This window comes from Rhinopithecus bieti, unplaced genomic scaffold (genome assembly GCF_001698545.2).
Source record: "Rhinopithecus bieti isolate Rb0 unplaced genomic scaffold, ASM169854v2 scaffold_4914, whole genome shotgun sequence".
Classification (NCBI taxonomy): Eukaryota; Metazoa; Chordata; class Mammalia; order Primates; family Cercopithecidae; genus Rhinopithecus; species Rhinopithecus bieti.
Window position 1 is genome coordinate 171,025 of NW_016804536.1, and position 13,212 is coordinate 184,236.

The 13,212-nt window shown below is 35.3% G+C and overlaps 1 long non-coding RNA gene across 2 annotated transcripts in view; it reads right to left on the reverse strand.

Moving 5' to 3' along the window:
* The window catches only part of LOC108527636 (uncharacterized), an 84,062-nt gene extending 74,802 nt beyond the window's left edge, over window positions 1-9,260 (reverse strand). For both annotated transcript variants that reach the window (XR_001884871.1, XR_001884870.1), the window contains exons 1-2: window positions 9,156-9,260; window positions 4,997-5,082 (exon numbers count right to left, since the gene is read on the reverse strand). This is a non-coding gene — a long non-coding RNA (uncharacterized LOC108527636). The remainder of the gene's footprint in view (window positions 1-4,996; window positions 5,083-9,155) is intronic.
* Window positions 9,261-13,212: the final 3,952 nt, after the last annotated feature.

Below are 13,212 nucleotides of genomic sequence, written 5' to 3' on the forward strand. Positions count from 1 at the left end.
GTATGATGTTGGCATTCACTTCAAAATAGAAGAAGGCAGATAGGCAGCAGGAGATGAGGCGTCACTTATAAAATATGAGGCGTCACTTATAAAATAAAATTGACTATGGGTTAATTGTTTAAGTCTGACGCTAACTTAATTATATGAATCTCGCATTTGTATATTATTGAAATTTTCCTGGATAGAATGTTTTTGAGTGTTGAAACAACATACATTAGAAATATAGTTCCCTGACTGTATAGTGTACATCAAAATATTTTTTAATTGCAATTTTAAAAAGGTGATGTCTGTACCAAACTCTGAAAGTCTGATAACAAAGACCAGGTTTATTTTTTTTTTTCACAACTGCATAATAAATGACATCTAGCTGAAGATGAGCTACCCTTGTTCCTCCATGTCCCCTACCCTTCTCCCTCACAGAAACACCTCCCTAAGCCTCTCTTCTTGTCCTTCTATTCACTTACACTCTTCACTTATTCTTCCTTACTCTGTGTTTACTCTGGGCTCCACCAACTCCTCTCTCAACAGCCAACCTGCAAAACTATTTTTTAATGTACAATAATTAAACTTCATTTCATTTTCTCTCTTGCTAATTGACAGACAGCCTGAGAACCATCTTTCCCTGTACAAAGTAACCTTGAAATTCCACTTAAGGAGTTCATTTTTAGGAAATCTCTCCTCAAGTGTAAATCAACCTTACTGTGTTATATGCTCATTGCTTTATTTATTAAATAGTTGTATATTCTCAAACATCTTAGCCTTTTCATATGTTCCTTAATTTATACTATTTTTATAGCAGAGAATCAATCTGTAAGGAATGAATAGTATTGTTTTTAATTTTTTAAATGTATAGACTAATTTCATTTGCTAAGAAAAAGTATATAAAAAGATGCACATTTAAATATATAAAAGAACATACAAGGTATATATCATCAAAGAAACTACTGTTTTTAATTATTCCTGAATTAAGGAATAATCACATAGCAAGATAATATAAAGTCCTCATCTCTTAATGTTTAAGTCAGAAAAAAATTACATTAAGTTGTTTTTTGACATTTTATTCCCCCAGTCTGCCTCCAAATCCTTGAGATCTCACAACTACACAAGTTTCAATCTACTAGAAAACTTTCATATCACTTTGTAGTTAACTTTTACTCTCTGTGGCAATGTTTTGTGCTGTGCAGAAATTTTCATAGCTGCCATACTAAAAATCATTTCTTATCAATTCAACAAACAATTGTTGAGTTCTTCTATATATACATAAAATAACATACTGATATATATATATATATATGATATATATATATATAAAAGTTGTTGACAATACTGAGGTATCGTTTCTTTCCTCTGTATCCCTAAGGATCCCTGGCAGAGTCTCATCTTTTTCTAAAGGTGCATGGCTATAAAATACAAATTCAGCTTCCCTGCAGCTTCTATAGATGAGATCAAGAAGATTCAGTTGATTCCTTCCATATTTACTTGGTGCACAAAACCATTGACTTTTTTCAAATCCACGTATCTCAGAGAAGTATACCATTTACTTCTGGAGAGCTATTTACTTATTTTAGTCTTGGACAAGATTTTTTATACTGCTTCTAGAAAAAGAGCGAAATATGTTCATTAAAAGATCCCTAAACCCAAATGCATACTTATGCAATAAATTATTGCTTGGTTTAAATGCAGGAGCATGATATCCTTGAAAAGGCTAAATGTAGATAGAACTGTCAGTTTTAGAAGCTAGAAACAACATCATAACTTTTGGAAATGGTCAACAATGAATTTGCCTCAGTGATGTCATGTGTCCAATATATACTGTCACTTGGTGAGTCTTGGAACACTTTTTTGCTGCAGTGTAAGGAACTTTCTTTGTACGGTATGTACCTTAGTTGATTAGTTTTTAAATTCTCTACTGTAATTGATTATTAAATGGGAAAATATGCCTAATTCCTTTTCCTAGAAGCAAGTTCTTTTAAAGAAATAGCACATTATTTAGCTGGTTGGTTTGAAAAAAGACACAGGAACTATTTAGTTGAGCCTTCCCAAATACAATAGGAACATTGTTTCCCATGGTTTTGCATTCTCTTCTAGTGCCTCTTACTCTGAAATTTCTAACTTAATGCAAAAGCTCATGTCACATGTTTCAGTCCTGAGGGAAATTACTGTGACCTGTTTTATTTTCATTTTATTTGTTACTTTCTTCAGGGAGTTAATTTTTTTCCACTTTCCCCTTCCCCAAATTGTTGGCTATTTCTTCCCAGCCTCACTCATCTAAATCCTCATTCTGGCAGGAGCATGCCAGCTATCTACTGAGGATGCATCTAATCTTGGCCCCTGTCATTTGGCCTTTTTAAAATGCCCCCAGTTAAAAGTGTTGTGTAATAAAAATAAATAGGTTTGCCTCCCTAAGTGATATGACTCATCCTCATTAAAGCCATTGCTGCCTTAAAGGACACTGATTTTACCTTTCTCTTCAGAGGAGAAAAGATTACATGTGTACTTCCCAATGGAGTTAAGGACAGAAGGTTCTTGTATTTTAGTTAATCTAGAATTACGGATCACATAATATATACGTGGATTAGGAAAGTGTGACCAAAGTGTATGGGGGTGGGTGGGATATCCACTATTTCATTCTATCATATTTGTTTTTAATATCAACAGTCTAAAACCCACAAATCTTTCAAGTTTTTACATCTCAAGAATTTCTTCAGGTGTGCACTCTTGGTATTTACAATTCTGAACAGAGGATGTATTTTAGTTGTTTTTACTTCCCTGCAGTCAGGTTCTCCTCCTGCCCTACCTGCAGCTCCCTCACAGCTGCTACATCTTCATTGACAAAAATTCCTACATGCTGGATACACTTCTGCATAGTTTTCTTTTCTTTCTGTTTTTTGATTTTTTTTTTGTATGTCCAGATTTCTGTAAATAGTGTAGGTTATACTTGAGTTTTTAAAAATTATAAATTATTAAGCATTAGCTTACAAATATTACATGTCTACCTCTATTGATTTATTCAGCACCTTATCAGAAAAATTTATTTTGTAAAGGAGTGACATCTGTATGAGTAGGTAAATGTCCATAAGACATTTCCTCTTGTTTATTTGTTCTAAGTACATTATGCATATATTGTACACAGACAAGCAAAAAACAATGCCGAGTATTGATTAAAGTTGATACTACTAAGACAAATATGGCACTTTTATTTGAAAAAGCAGGCTTTGTTTGTTATTTGTTTGTTTTTTTAACTTACCATAAGCAAAATCAACTTATTAGTAGGTTTTTTTTTTTTTTTCTGTTACTTCAGTTAATGTGCCCACTTTAAAATCATGAGTTCCTTAGCCAGTGTTATATGGGCAAATAATTTGTCTAAGCAGCATGCAGTAATCCTAGACTGTCATCTGCCAGTTCTTACATGGCAGGGCTAAAAAGGGGAGCAAAGACTAACTGGCAATTTGCACCAGTGGTGAAGTTCACACTCTTAGAAGGTAAAATCATAGGGTTTTCATTATGAACACAAGGGAGTAGATAAAGAAAGTAAATAAAGAAAATTCTAAATTATAACTTTATACATTAAAGGTCACAGTTCTTTACTAGAAAGTTTTCCTTGTGGGTCCATGATTCTTTCTGTCCATTTATTTGGCTCTTAGAAGCACTGTTCTTTTAAAATTGAAAGTCAAAACAAAATTCAAGGTGAGCTGTTACCACATTTTTGCATAATAATGAGTATCTCACCAGGAGAATTGGTCAGGGTTTTTAGCAGAGTTCCTCAAACTGGGTTGGCAAGATGTCTGCAAAATTTGGAAGGACACAGGGCATGCATTTTAATGGTAAAAATGTCCACAATAGTGTTTCCAATTTGTATTTTTATTTTGATAATAATCTTTAAAAATATTACAAGTTCTAAAAGTTCTGTTTTGCAGTATACAATTTAAATAAAAATGTTTCCATAGATTTGGAGGTCTGTAAGGAGCTTATTCCCTCCTACTCTTTAAAAAAGAGGTCTATACATGACTCAAGTTTGATACATGCTTTAGTCAAAGAAATAAACAAAACGGTCCTACTACTTCACAGAGCAGCAGAACAAAGACACATGGTAGGAACTCTCAAAGAAAAATTGCACCAAATACAATCAAACAGGCAAGAAAGGCTTTATGCAAAAATACTGCAGTAGAAGTCAGGGCTGCAAGAAAAGATACAAAGGTGAAACAAAGGCTGGAGACTCTTCTCTAATGTCCTCCAGTACTTTTTCACTAACTCTCCCCAGTGTTTAAAAAGTCTCCAGCCTTTGTTTCAGATGAAACAAAGAAGTGAGCTAGTGAAAAAGTACTGGAGGACATTAGAGAACAGGCTGGTCAATGCAATCAGGCCATTCCTATTTGCTAATTGGCGATTGTCTAACTTAGGCTCCTATCCTCCCAGAAAGACTGGGAGAAAAGGGTGCTATTTTTCTTGATAATTAACGTTTCAAAGAGATGGTTCCCAGGTCCTTGAGAAATAGATTCCTGGGTTGTAAAACTGGCAAGAGCTGGTAGACTTACATCTCAAAGAGGCAGAGAAAGTGTTTACAATTGCAAGGTCTTCAAAGTAAATACTCTAAGAAAAGAGAGCTCAGGGGCTGTATTAGTCCATTTTCACTCTTCTATAAAGAACTACTTTATAGAAGAATTTCTATAAAGTAGAAATGGGTAATTTATACAGAAAAGAGGTTTAATTGACCCACAGTTCCACATGTCTGAGGAGGCTTCGGAAAACTTACAATCATGGCAGAAGGCTAAGGGGAAGCAAGGCATGTCTTACACGGCGGCAGAAGAAAGAAAGAGATGGGGAAAGTGCCACACATATTTAAACCATTAGCTGTCCTGAGAACTCACTCATTATCACAAGAACAGCATGGGGAAAACCACCCCCAAGGTCCAATCACCTCCCACCACATCCCTCTTTCCACATGTAGGGATTACAATGGGTTTATAGTGAGAAAGAAACATATCTAAAATCTTACTAATGCTGAGGAGAAGTTGTTTTGGTCATCAACTTGCGGAGGAGTCGAAGAGAGAAAATGGCCACGTCTCAGGGGAGAAGAACAAGCTATGAATTAACGAAAGAGAGTAAATACCAAGAGAGTTTGGTTCTATCGTCCAGACTGGAGTGCAGGGGCACAATCTTGGCTCATTGCAACCTCTGCCTCCGGGATTCAAGAGATTCTCCTGCCTCAGCCCCTCGAGTAGCTGGGATTACTGGTGTCCGCCACAACGCCTAGCTAATTTTTGTATTTTTAGGAGAGACAGGGTTTCACCATGTTGGCCAGGCTGGTCTCAAACTCCTGACCTCATGATCCACCCGCCTTGGCCTTCCAAAGTGCTGGGATTACAGGCATGAGCCACCAGCCTTGGCCTGATCTATCTTTGCTAATGCGTTTAAAAATGTGTTTGAATGAGTGAAGGAATGTATTGATTAATTAATTAAAGATTCCCTAGAAGCAGATGACACTGTTTTTGAGGATTTATTCAGAATGGTTCTTTGCTTTTCTCTTTCCTTTCAATGAACTATGAGTTAAATGAGACAATATTTGTGTTTTAGATGTTTTAACATACCTGGCATTATATTTGTTATTCTCTTTAGTTCATTGAATTTCTGAAAATCTTGTTTTGAGACAGTCTCAAGTACGAGTAATGACTGAGTTGGGAAATATATGTTTCCCACCAATATAACCCCATCAATATAACCCATGGATACACAATGCAACCCTGATAAAGATAAAATGCATTTTCTCATGGCAAATACTAATTGAGCCTACTCTTGTCCCACTGCATCCTAATATTGAGATGAATAAGACATAGTTTCTATCTATTAGCAGAATAAGACATAGTTTCTATCTATTATCTTTCTATTAACAGGATAGTACAGAGTAAAGGCAAATAAATAGATTGTCATTAATGCATCATGAAAAGGGCATAGAGGAACACATATCTCCCTGATTGTAATACCTGCATAGACTGTAGTTTATTGTGGTATTATTCATTCATTCATTAATCAAAAATATATTTATTGAACTTCTGCTATGTGTCAGACATTTTTCTCGGCGCTAGGGATTTGGCAATGAACAAAACAGTCAAAACAGGCAAGATTTCCTAGAGTTTACATTTATTGTGAGTGAAACAGAAAATCAACAACTAAATATGTAACAAACTGTTAGGAAAGTGCAATGAAGATATTAAAGCCTGGAAAAGGGAAAGCGAGTAGCAGCAAAGTCCTATTTTAGACATGGTGGTTAGGGAAGGATTTTTAATGAGGCAAGTTTTCAGCAGGTATCAGAATGAAGTAAGGAAGGAAGTCATTCCAATATATAAAAAACAGCATTCCAAGCTGGGCAGCAGCAAGTGCAAAGGTCCTGGGGCAAAAGCATAAATTTGGCTCCTATCAAAATAGCAAGAACGCCAGCGTGACTATAGCAGAGAGGAGCACAAGAAGATTGGGAGGAAATGAACAAGGAAAGTTAGCCAATGGCCAGATTATATAAAAATCTTATTAAAACCATGGTAATGTATCTCTGTTTTATTGTGGCATGATGGGATGCCAATAGGGAGTTTTGAGCAAGGAAGCAATATGATATGTTTTTACTAAATTTAGGTCTAGAATGAAGCTGGTGGGTTAGATAGGGAAAGGTATCTGGAGATAGAGGAGCCTGAACTTTTTTTGGAGAGACACATAATAATGAGGTGAATAGGTTCATCTGAGCTTCAGGAAGTAGGGAATAGGGTATGAAAGTGTGGCAGGCAGACGAAGTCGTGTATGAAAAGTTCAGAGATAGGAATGATTGCAGTGCCATGGCAGGACGGTTTTACCCATAGGACAGTCCTGGAGGCACAATGCCAAGGGTCCATAAGCTTTCAAAGGCTGGCTGACCTAAAACAAACCAACAAAAAGCCTAGTTTTTTTTGTTCTAAAATATGAAAGGGAGAATTTTAAAATCAAATGAATGAGTAACTAATTATATTAAAATCTAGTTAAAAATGGAATGTAGGCTCCACAAAAGTAGAAAAATGGAATGCAGGCTCCACAAAACTAGAAATATTTTAGATATTTTAGTACTTAAACTAGGGCCTTGCCTGTAGTAGCCACTTTTAAGTATTTACTGAATGAATGGATTTAATTTAATTCTATTAAAATTGCTATTATGTCAACCAATCAACTACAATCTCATTCAAATCTTATTTCTAAATTATTAATGTGGTATATGAGTTTACTGTAATATATCTGATAAAATGTAGCTCTCCAAAAAGAATTGTGAGGGTATTTTAAAAGGGTCTGTGTCCTGGAAACCACCAAGTATTTGGAGGGTATGGTGTGAGTGGGTGAAGTAGTAAGAAATGAATTTGAGGTGTCAGCAGAAGACAGGCTGTGGGCAGCTTTGCGATGCCCTAAAGAGAAGCATCAGCTTTCCCCTGGAGGAAATATGGAGCTATTATCCAATATTAGGAATGGAAGTCAGAGTCACTTGTTAAAAGGGGCACTCTGGCCCGGTGCAGTGGCTCACGCCTGTAAGCCCAGCACTTTGGGAGGCCAACGCCAGCAGATTACATGAGGTCACGAGTTCAAGACCAGCCTGGCCGACGTGGTGAGACCCCTGTCTCTACTAAAAATACAAAAATTAGCCAGGCATGGTGGCATGTGCCTGTAATCCCAGCTACTAAGGAGGCTGAGGCAGGAGAATTGCTTGAACACAGGAGGCGGAGGTTGCAGTGAGCCCAGATTGCGCCACTGCACTCCAGCCTGGGCAACAAAAGTGAAACTCCATCTCAAAGAAAAAAAAAAAAAAAAAAAGCACAGAATAACAAAGCCAAACAAAAAAACATGGTGGGGGCACTCAGATTTTCACTTTGACAATAAATTTGACTGGGACAAGACTGTAATAATTGACTGTAGATAAGGTGAGAAGGCAGTTGTCACCATATGAGGGTAAAACAAAGATGAATTGATCTATGAGGTAATGCCCATAGGGATAATGAGAAAGGAAGTGATTTAAGTATCTTGAGGAGATAATATTAATAGAAATTGATAGCTAATTGGTTGAAGTAGAGAGAGGAAAGCATTACGAATGACTTTCAGGTTTGTAGCCGTATCATTAGGTGGATGGTAGTGCCTTTCTCAAAAAGGAGAATAGAGAAAATGTTTATCAAATTAATTAATTGATTGATTAATGAAATGAAGTTTCTAGCCCTTCTCCAAGATTTAGCAGCAATTAGGCCTTGGATAAATGACCTATATCTCACCTCCAGCATCTGTAAAACAAGGACAATTATATCTGTTCAGCCTGACACACAGGACTGGTTTGAAAAACAAATGTAATAATGTATCTCCTAATTTTGAAAATATTTAACATTTTATACATACCAAATATTACTTAAGTTATGAAGCATAATTTTAAAAATAAACCTTCTGGAACTTTCTGTAAATATTTTGAAAGGGTTATTACAAATGTTGTTTAGGCAGTATGCTTCTCTCCTTTCATGTTTCATTCTCATGAATTTTATGTTTGACATTCTCTTACATTAAAACTAGTTTTATTTAAATATATATATCCCGTAACAAGATATGACAAAGTTTTCTTGTTTTGAGCTTTATTAAAGTTACATTATTTAGTCTTATCCATTTTATTTATTCAGTATTATGCTTTCATTAAGTCATAGAAGCATTGTAAACAAAAGCAAAAACAAGTAAATAAACAAAAAATAAAACTAGGAACAATCCAAATGTCTGTTTACAGGAGAATGACACCTAACTTGTGATATAGATATATTCTTCCACAGAAATATTATATAGCAGGAAAAATTACAACTCAATATAGCAATAAAGAATGTCAATTACCCACTTTGAAAAACTGCAAGAAGGTATGGAATGATAGCAAATAATACTCTCTAAATTCTATGTAGGCCAACATGGTGAAACCCCATCTATAATAAAAATACAAAAATTAGCCAGGCATAGTGGTGCACGCCTGTAGTCCCAGTTACTCAGGAGGCTGAGGCAGGAGAATCACTTGAACCCAGGACGTCGCAGTGAGCCGAGGTCGTGACACTGCACTCCAGTCTGGGCAACTGAGACTCTGTCTTAATAAACAACAACAACAACAACAACAACAAACGTAAATAAACGCTTACCGAGGACAGTCTTTCTTACTAAAACAGAATTCCACACTTGATGAGAGAGGATCAAGGCAAATCAGAAAGGAGATTCTTTAGTGAGAAGGATTCTATTTGGTTTCCCTGGGAGTTCTTCCTTTTACTCAATGTTTGGTTACTTAGTAACTCGGTTACCACAGCCACTAGCTGTGAGGGACTCTGTTTTCCTTCTTAGAGAAGGGATGTCTAAAGAAATACTCTATACTTAGCAGGGTTTAGAAACTAGCTGACCTGTTATTTTGTTCCACTCAGGGATAAAGGCCAATTCCATTAAAATATCATGATAAAACATTACCCAACTCAAATCATGGGGGTTTTTATCATTTCATTTCAATATGGGAGGGGGCTGCATTTTGTTGAAGGTTTTTTTTTTAAGCATTGTGCTTTTGTACAAAATGCTTCTATGACTGTAATGAAAGCATAATACTGAATAAATAAAATGCATAAGACTAAATAATGTAACTTTAATAAAGTTCAAAACAAGAAAACTTGTAACTACAAATTTTCACATTCCCGAAATAAGATCCAGAGCTGTAGAACTTTATTTATTTGTTTCTTTTTTTTATGGTAAGACCTATAATTAGAGCCTACTGTTGTAGTACTAATTAATCCTATGGAAGGAATTAAGTTTTTAAAAAGCATACATGTCTATGGCTAAGAATTATTCAATTTCATTGAAATCTTTTCCTTTCTGTATCCTCAATGTTGAAGGAGTACAACATTGATTAATGCCAGCCCAAATCAACACAACTTCACTTCAACCAATATTCATTATAAAAAGGGAAAGTTTATTTCCTGGAAAGACAAAGGAGGAAGCCTTGTTTATACTTTCATCTCCATATAAACAGTATGTTCCTCATTTAAGACATAACTTTCACTAATATCACAACAGTGCTTCATTTGTCATCTATCTATACATATATAGCACATAATTATTTATATATATATACATATATAGCACATAATTATTTTATCACATAATTACAATTATTATGCTTCATTTAAATATTTTATTTTGCTAGTAACCACTAATACTTCTATAACTTACACTTCAATAGGTACAGTTCTAAGAGCTTTGCAGTTAAACTTTGCAATCTGTGAAGTAGATACTCTCATTATGAGCATTTTGCAGATGAGAAAACTGAGGCCCAGAGAGATTAAGTAATATGATAAAAGTCACACAGTTCATAAGTACAAGAGCTGACATTCAAACCCACAGAACCTGGCTTGAGTGTCAATGCTCTTAAAACTTAATCTATATGGTCTGCACTAACCTGCTATATAAAATGAAGTCACTTAAAATATCAGCCTAGATAGTTAAGCTAGCAGCTCAGCCCAAAGGAGCTATTAATATTTTAAGTTTGGTTAGTTATTTTGAAAATTACTACTCAGAATCTTTTGCCTTTATTAGAGCGATACATTTGGTATTTGTTTTTTTTTTCATTAGCACTGCTTATGAGACTATGACCACTTCCAACATGAGGACCATTCCTAACTATTTCTGTTTTCCGGAACCTGGTGTCTTGCCTATCACACAGTGAAAAAAAAAAATCTCTGAAAAGATAAATAAAGTATTGACTGATGGAACAAATTGGCAAATTAAAGGAAGTGTTGAAGCAAGTGGATGTTTTAGATGAAATTTTTGTTCTCAAGAAATAATAAAATAGTTTTCTCTGAATTAAAGACATGATCAGCTTAATCTATTTCACTGAATTATAAAATTGATCATTAATTTAATTATCTTAAGTCTATCATTTGTGCCCTTGTGTAATAAACTACCAGAGATTATTCCTGTGATTATTTTAAAAGGGTCCAAAAATTAAACTGGAAAATTTGAGTCCACAGCATTTTGATAACAACATAATGCTGTCTAACATTGCTTTTCCAAACTTGTATTCAAAAATGAACATTTTCAGCAGGTATATACCATACTAAAATACTACAATATATTTTGAAATTTACTAAGTGGCACCATTGAAAACAAGTTCGAAGGGTACATTTTCAAATAAAGAAGCATTTAAAACATTTGCTTAGAATTAGTGAAACAGAGTCAAATTTTAATCCTTACAATATTATTAGAGAAAAGTGTAAGTATTTACAAGTTTCCTATCTTTATCACTGGTCTTGCCCCATTGGTAGGTCAAGAATCTGACTTACCTCTCTCACATGTATTCCATACCATCACATATATGGAAAACATGAGAGAGGTAAGTCAGATTCTTACCCCACCAATCTCCATATAAAAATCTGGGCCAGGCCAGGCACAGTGGCTCATGCCTGTAATCCCAGCACTTTGGGAGGCCAAGGCAGGTGGAACACCTGAGGTCAGGAGTTCAAAATCAGCCTGACCAACATGGTGAAACCCTGTCTCTACTAAAAATTCAAACATTCACTGGGTGTGGTGGTGCACACCAGTATTCCCAGCTACTTGGGAAGCTGAGGTGGGAGGATCACTTGAACCTCTGAGGTGGAGGTTGTAGTAAGCCGAGATAGCACCACTGTACTCCAACCTGGGAGACAGAGCAAGACTCCGTCTCAAAAAAAAAAAAAAAAAAAAAAAAAAAGTCTGGTCCAGTTATCAACATGGTACTGGTTTTTTTTAAATTAATATTTACTGGACACCCGTGATACAAAGGCATGCACTAAGTGCTCTGTAATAGCACACTGCATGTATATGATGTGCTTCCAGTATTCACAAGTATTGTCTTGTTTTGAGTTACAATACAGGCAACTTTGATGTCCTTCTGCCAGTATCAAGTATGGACAGTGAGGCCCTGTGTGGGTTAATTTACTACCCAAACTTACAGACGTGGTGGCAGAACTGGGGCTACAAAAGCACTAACAGTAATAATAAAAAGGAGAGAGGGAACAGGCCAGCATGATCCTTGTGGAAATAGCCCATCAAAAGGTTCTGCTTCATAAAAGTCTTCATTTAAAAGCAATGTTAAATGGCTTGGTCATACATGGAATGCACACAAAACTAGCTTTATCATCAAGGGTTAAGTTTCTTTTGATTAATATAGACCGACTTCCTAAAATAATACTGTTTTAAAATATGGTTGGTGTATTCTTATATCATGCTTTTCTCTCTTCTTGCTTAAACTTAATTGAAAAAACAAGCTTCACAAAAGGCACCCTAGGAATAAATAGGGTATGTAATGAGCAACCATTATACATGATTTTTTCACTCATGTGGAACCCCTATAACCCACTAATGAGTTCACCACTTGTGAGGTACTAAGGCCCTTTGTTTCAACTAGGTTAATCATATTTTATGGCCAACCATTATGTCTCTTCTATTCATGTGTATACTCTTTCATCGCTAGGTAAAGTGTTCATACTTTATGGTCCAATTTATTATTTGGCTGCATCTGAAAATCAAGCTTATATGAATATTTTGTTTGATATGCAAAATATACTAAAGTTTCTATTACTTTCATAAACATACAATAAATTGTATAAAAAGGCAGAGTTTAGGAAAAGAAAGTTGGGGAGTTCCTAAGCTTTCTCATAGTAAGTATACAAAAGTTCATTTAGCTCAATATTAATGACAATAATGGCTACTATTTATGGAGTACCTTCTCTGTGCCTTACTCTTTATATATTTATTGTTTCACCTAACCAAGTCTTTAAAACGGTCGTATACAATAGTTATCTCCCTTTCACAGCTGAAGAAACTGAGGTTCAGCAAGCATAATTTTTCCACGTCACAGAATGGCAAACTTGAGCTTATATTTCATCCTGAACACACTGCCTACTACATCATAGCTGTTGTCTATCCTCACTCCTTCCATTGTATCAGACCAATAGGCTGAAACTCTTAATTCTTATTCCATCATCTCTCCAGTTCATTTATTCAGTTATTTATTCAAAATACATTTATTGAATATCTACCACAGGACAGACGTTGTTTTAGGAACTGAGGACATAAAGTTAACAAGACCAAGTCCTTGCTCTCAAGCATTTATAGTGTCAGGACAAAGTCAGGCAACAAGACATAAACAAACAAGATAATTTCAGAAAGTGATAAGTGCTG